Below are 6,716 nucleotides of genomic sequence, written 5' to 3'. Positions count from 1 at the left end.
AGTAACTGTTTTCGAGATATAAGCAAGAAACCAAAACACTGTTACCTTAATTAAGCGTTTGCATATAAGCAAATTTAGTACTATTAGTATTATTATTATTAATGTTACTGTTATTAATATTACGATTAAAGACAACTTGGAAACCTTTAGTGACTTTTATGTCTTCTTCTTTTTCCTCTACTAAAGTGTTAGACACAATTAAATTAGTTTAATTTCAGTTTTTCAAACATTTTATTTTAAAACAAATTTTTGTTAAATATTATTTATATCCAACTCTATAACTCGCTTATGGTTGGTCCTACAAGAAAAATGCAAATAACTATTTTGTAGGAAATTTTATCAGCTTTAATTTTGAAAAAAAGATAAAAATTGATAGGAGTAACTGTTTTCGAGATATAAGCAAAAAACCAATAAGAAAACTGTGACTGTTACTGAACAAAAATGTAATTCGGTTTTCAATGTTTAAGACGAAGACGAAACTGCAGCATTTAAAAACGACTCTGACGACTTCAGTGACTTTTATGTCACTTCCTTTTTCTTCTAATAAAGTATTGGACCCAATAAATTAAGTGTATTTTAAATCACAAGACATTTTCTGTTAAAGCACTTTTTTTTTAAATATTAATTATTTTCAATCATATATGATTGAAAACGTATAAACGTATATGCGTATGAGAGTGCAGTCGTGTCTCTGCGTGCTCTTGCCTTTGGGATTCATTTTCAGTGGTTGATTCTTGGTGTTGATTGTTGAATTTGATATCTGGGTGTATGTGGTTGTTGTTGTTTCCTCTGGAAATTACTATTTTTGCGATTTCGGTAAGTTATTCTTGTTTAATTCGTTAATATCCGTCATTAGATACGCATAATTATATCTTATCGCGGCAGTATAAGATAGCGCTCGCCCCTCTATAGCAGCAGCAGCTGGTATCGCGGCGGCGCGGCGCAGTGAAAATTTAGTATTTATCGCTCTGTCGCAGAGTGAGCGTCTGGTGTCCAAATTTTGTCTACATTAATTTCATTAATTTCAGTTTAAATCACTAAATTTAATGGCTGAATTTAATTGCTGCCACTGTTTTAAAAGCGTAAGTCGTGATACACCTATCGTGGTGTGTGACGGCTGTTCGCTAAATATTCACTGTCGTTGCCTCAAAATAAGCGAAAATGAAATCGCCTTTATTTCTCAGTCTCGCTCTCCAAATATCAAACTGTTTTGTAATAGATGCAACGTAACTATCACAGCAATTTCAGAAATTAAAAAACTCGTAAATGACATAAAAACATCATTTGATGAGCGTCTTAGCAAACTCGAATCTCTTATTATTAATAACAATACGTCTCAAGCTATAAACCGCGAAGAAATTATCGCCGAATCTGTGAACAGGTCGGCTCGTGCGTGCAATGTTATTATGTACAATGTTAAACCTGTCGCTAATAAACAAGACGTGGATGTGGTAAATGATGTCCTCGAGGTCATTGATCCATCACTTGTGATTGGTCCGGAAAATGTTTTTCGCGTAGGAAAAACCGTCGGTGATAAACCTCGCTTATTAAAATTGCAATTTAAAACTCAACAAATGGCACGTCTATGCTTGAAGAAAAAATCGTCTTTGCTGCAGCACCCACAATTTGCTCACATTACTATTAGTGATGATAAAACCCCGGGTCAACTAAAGCATTTAAACAATTTGCGTGATGAATTAAAGCGAAGACTTGATGTTGGCGAAAAGGACTTGACAATTAAATACGTTAACCACGTACCAAAAATTATTTCACATCAAAAAAACTAAATATTTACCCTTGTTCAATGGCTCTTCTGTATACGAATATCGCATCTTTATCTTCAAAATTTAATGATTTGTTATTAGAAGTAACTGAATTTAGACCTTCTATTATCGCACTCACGGAGACTTGGCTTAATCCGTCTATCTCTGATGATGCTGTACACATTGAAAATTACTCTATTTACAGAGATGATCGCCTATCTCAAAAAGGTGGCGGTGTGTGTTTTTATGTAGATAAAATTAAAATTTCAAAATTTTTTAAAATTACTCAAATTTGCATATCTGTTAAACCTTATGATTCTCTATGGTTAAAATTTGAAGGAAATGAACAAACCTTTGTTATAGCATGTATTTACAGACCACCAACAGGAGCGTCTTTTAACAATCACGAAAATGATAAAAATCTATTTAATACCATACAATCAACTATTAATCAGTATCCTAACTTAATTATCATGGGAGATTTCAATTTTCCATGTATAGACTGGTCTGCTAAAAACACAACAGGTCAAACAATCATCGAAAAACAATTTTCTGAATTGCTCTTGGAGAATAATTTGTCACAAATAGTCACTGAACCTACACGATTTAGATCCCAACAACGTCCTTCATTACTTGATTTGGTAATTTTGTCTGACGTTAACCTTGTATCGTCTTTAAACGTTTCGAATCCTGTAGGTACATCTGATCATTCAAAAATCGAAATTGAGTTACAAATTATGATATATTCAGAGCCAAATGCAAGAATTAAAACAACATCAATTGTTGACTACACTCGCATAGACGAAAGTCTCTTGACTTACGACTGGAATGGTTTAGATTCACTAAATGCGGAAGAACAATGGAAACATTTTAAATCGATTTTACAAACTTGCATTACAACAAATTCCAGACTGTTTACAAACCGACTGAGAAAAGATAAACCGTGGATAAATCAACACATGCTTGACAAAATAAAATACAAAGCTAAATTATGGAAAAAATTTAAAAGGAAGCCTACTGAAGATAATTTTTCTGCTTATAAAAGATTTTCTAACCAACTAAAATCTGATTTACAAATAGCCAGGTGTAATTATGAAAATTCTATATTAAATAAACCAAAACTATTTTATTCCCATGTACGTAAATTTATCTCTAGTCGTGTGTCGGTCCCTTTAGTACGAAATGCTTCAGGTCTACTCTGCTCCGATCATACAGAAACTGCAAACACTTTAGCGGACAGTTTTGCTGCTACCTATAATTTAAACATTAATAATAATATACCGTCATTTATGCCTACAAGTACATTTAGTGGGTTGTCTTATATTAATTTTACTCCGGATCTGGTAAAAAGCCAACTCTGTGCCATTAAATTAAATACAGCTCCAGGTCCGGATCAGATACCTCCCAAACTCCTGAGAACTTGTGCTGCTTCGTTGTCGGGCCCACTTGCCAAAATGATGACAAAATCATTCTTACAAGGCACTTTGCCCTACGAGTGGTTGCAAGCAACAATCACGCCTTTGTACAAGTCAGGAGATAAACTTGATCCTGCTAACTATAGACCTGTAAGTCTCACGTCGACATGCTGTAAAATTATGGAAAAAGTTATAGTCAAGGAACTATTAACTTACATGAGAAAAAATAATTTAATACCTGAGCATCAGCACGGCTTTTTACCAGGTAGGTCAGTTGTCACAAATTTGCTATCCTGCACAAATCTATGGACAAAAATGTTAGACACTAACCAACCTGTAGACATAATTTACCTTGATTTTAGTAAAGCCTTTGATAAAGTCCCTCACAATCTCTTGTTAGCAAAACTGGAGTCCTATGGTGTAACAGGAAATTTGCTTGATTGGATCCGAGCGTTTCTATCAAATCGAAACTATTGTGTAAAAGTCTGTGGTAAATTTTCGTACTCTAAACCAGTATTAAGTGGGGTCCCACAGGGATCAGTTCTTGGACCAATTTTATTCTTGTTATATACAGCAGATTTATTGTTTTCACTGGACAGCTATTCAGCATATGCGGATGATATTAAGTTATTTGCTAACCCACTTGTCACGGACTTGCAAGACCAACTTAATTTAATCTTCCAATGGAGCGAGAAGTGGCAAATACCACTAAATATTGCAAAATGCTGTGTACTTCAGTGTGGCCACAACAACCCAAAGTACCTTTACCATATAAATGGCACACTCCTGAGTGTAAAAACCTCAACCAAAGATCTAGGGGTCATTGTAAATGATAAGTTAGGATGGTCAGAGCAATGTCTAGCATCAGTGGGTCGAGCGCGTAAAATGTTTTATTTGCTAAAGCATGTTTTTCCAAATCCTTCAGTCAGTTTTATTTCAAAGGTGTACATCACTTACATAAGGCCGCATTTGGAATTTGCCATTCCAGTCTGGAGACCTTATTTGTTAAAGGATATTGATTTGCTGGAAAGAACTCAGCACCTGGTAACTAGATGGACACACTGTTTAAGACAAGTTTCATATGAACAACGTCTTGAAATACTCAAAATACCAGATCTACGTGCTCGTCAAAACAGGGCAGATGCAATTCAAATTTTTCGGCTTACTCATGGTTTATTTCCTGGAGTAACACGCAATTTCTTGCAAATTCAATATCATGACAGACTTAGAGGTCATTCTTATAAGCTGAAAAAAGAACCATTTAAGACTACCGTTAGAAAGAATTATTTGACAAATCGTGCATTTGATATATGGAATGGCTTGCCTGATAACGTTGTTGCAGCTGTTACTGTTTCTTCCTTCAAGAATCAATATGACACATTACAATAATTAACATTAACCTTTATTAATTAACTAATTTAACTGTAGATTAAAATTGTATTTCATTTTTCATTATTCAATGGTGTTTTATTTAACACGAAACCGTATTTCTTGATATTTTGCTATAAAGGTGTTAACCTCAGCAAAGAATCTATGTTAATAATAATAATAATAATAATAATATATCTCGCTTATGGTTAGTCCTACATGAAAAATGCAAATAACTATTTTGTAGGAAATTTTATCAGCTTGAATTTTAGTAAAAAGATAAAAATTGATAGGAGTAACTGTTTTCGAGATATAAGCAAGAAACCAAAACACTGTTACCTTAATTAAGCGTTTGCATATAAGCAAATTTAGTACTATTAGTATTATTATTATAATTGTTATTGTTATTAATATGACAACTAAAGACAACTCTGAAACCTTTAGTGACTTTTATGTCTTTTCCTTTTTTCTCTACTAAAGTGTTAGACACAGTTAAATTAGTTTAATTTCAGTTTTTCAAACATTTTATTTTAAAGCAAATTTTTGTTAAATATTATTTATATCCAACTCTATAACTCGCTTATGGTTGGTCCTACAAGAAAAATGCAAATAACTATTTTGTAGAATATTTTATCAGCTTTAATTTTGAAAGAAAGACAAAAATTCATAGGAGTAACTGTTTTCGAGATATAAGCAAGAAACCAAAAAACTGTTACCTTAATAAAGCGCTTGCATATAAGCAGATTTTGTACTATTAGTATTATTATTATTAATGTTATTGTTATTAATATGACGACTAAAAACGATTCTGAAGACTTTGGTGACTTTTATGTCTTTTTCTTTTTTCTCTACTAAAGTGTTAGACACAATTAATTTAGTTTAAATTCAGTATTTCAAACATTTTATTTTTAAGCAAGTTTTTGTTAAATATTATTTATATCCAACTTTATAACTCGCTTATGGTTGGTCCTACAAGAAAAATGCAAATAACTATTTTGTAGGAAATGTTATCAGCTTTAATTTTGAAAGAAAGATAAAAATTGATAGGAGTAACTGTTTTCGAGATATAAGCAAAAAACCAAAGTAAAAACTGTTACCGTTTCAGAACAAAAATGTAATTCAGTTTTCAATGTTTGAGACGAAGACGAAAATGCAGCATTTAAAATCGACTCTGAAGACTTCAGTGACTTATATGTCACCCCCTTTTTTTTTAATAAAGTATTGGACCTAATAAATTAGGTGTATTTTAAATCACAAGACATTTTCTGTTAAAGCACTTTTTTTTTAAATATTAATTATTTTCAATCATATATCTCGCTTATGGTTAGTCCTACATGAAAAATGCAAATAACTATTTTGTAGGAAATTTTATCAGCTTGAATTTTAGTAAAAAGATAAAAATTGATAGGAGTAACTGTTTTCGAGATATAAGCAAGAAACCAAAACACTGTTACCTTAATTAAGCGTTTGCATATAAGCAAATTTAGTACTATTAGTATTATTATTATTAATGTTATTGTTATTAATATGACAACTAAAGACAACTCTGAAACCTTTAGTGACTTTTATGTCTTTTCCTTTTTTCTCTACTAAAGTGTTAGACACAGTTAAATTAGTTTAATTTCAGTTTTTCAAACATTTTATTTTAAAGCAAATTTTTGTTAAATATTATTTATATCCAACTCTATAACTCGCTTATGGTTGGTCCTACAAGAAAAATGCAAATAACTATTTTGTAGAATATTTTATCAGCTTTAATTTTGAAAAAAAGACAAAAATTTATAGGAGTAACTGATTTCGAGATATAAGCAAGAAACCAAAAAACTGTTACCTTAATAAAGCGCTTGCATATAAGCAGATTTAGTACTATTAGTATTATTATTATTAATGTTATTGTTATTAATATGACGACTAAAAACGATTCTGAAGACTTTGGTGACTTTTATGTCTTTTTCTTTTTTCTCTACTAAAGTGTTAGACACAATTAATTTAGTTTAATTTCAGTATTTCAAACATTTTATTTTTAAGCAAGTTTTTGTTAAATATTATTTATATCTAACTTTATAACTCGCTTATGGTTGGTCCTACAAGAAAAATGCAAATAACTATTTTGTAGGAAATGTTATCAGCTTTAATTTTGAAAGAAAGATAAAAATTGATAGGAGTAACT

General features: G+C 31.4%; 1 long non-coding RNA gene across 1 annotated transcript; it reads right to left on the bottom strand.

Moving 5' to 3' along the window:
- Positions 1 to 673: 673 nt before the first annotated feature.
- Positions 674 to 4,188, bottom strand: LOC135267411 (uncharacterized). The gene is made up of 4 exons (XR_010335838.1): positions 3,417 to 4,188; positions 3,067 to 3,348; positions 1,796 to 3,015; positions 674 to 799 (listed from the first exon to the last, which is right to left on the bottom strand). It is a non-coding gene; the product is annotated as an uncharacterized LOC135267411 (long non-coding RNA).
- Positions 4,189 to 6,716: the final 2,528 nt, after the last annotated feature.

This window comes from Tribolium castaneum, unplaced genomic scaffold (genome assembly GCF_031307605.1).
Source record: "Tribolium castaneum strain GA2 unplaced genomic scaffold, icTriCast1.1 ptg000017l, whole genome shotgun sequence".
Classification (NCBI taxonomy): Eukaryota; Metazoa; Arthropoda; class Insecta; order Coleoptera; family Tenebrionidae; genus Tribolium; species Tribolium castaneum.
This window is presented reverse-complemented; position numbering and strand designations above follow the sequence as displayed.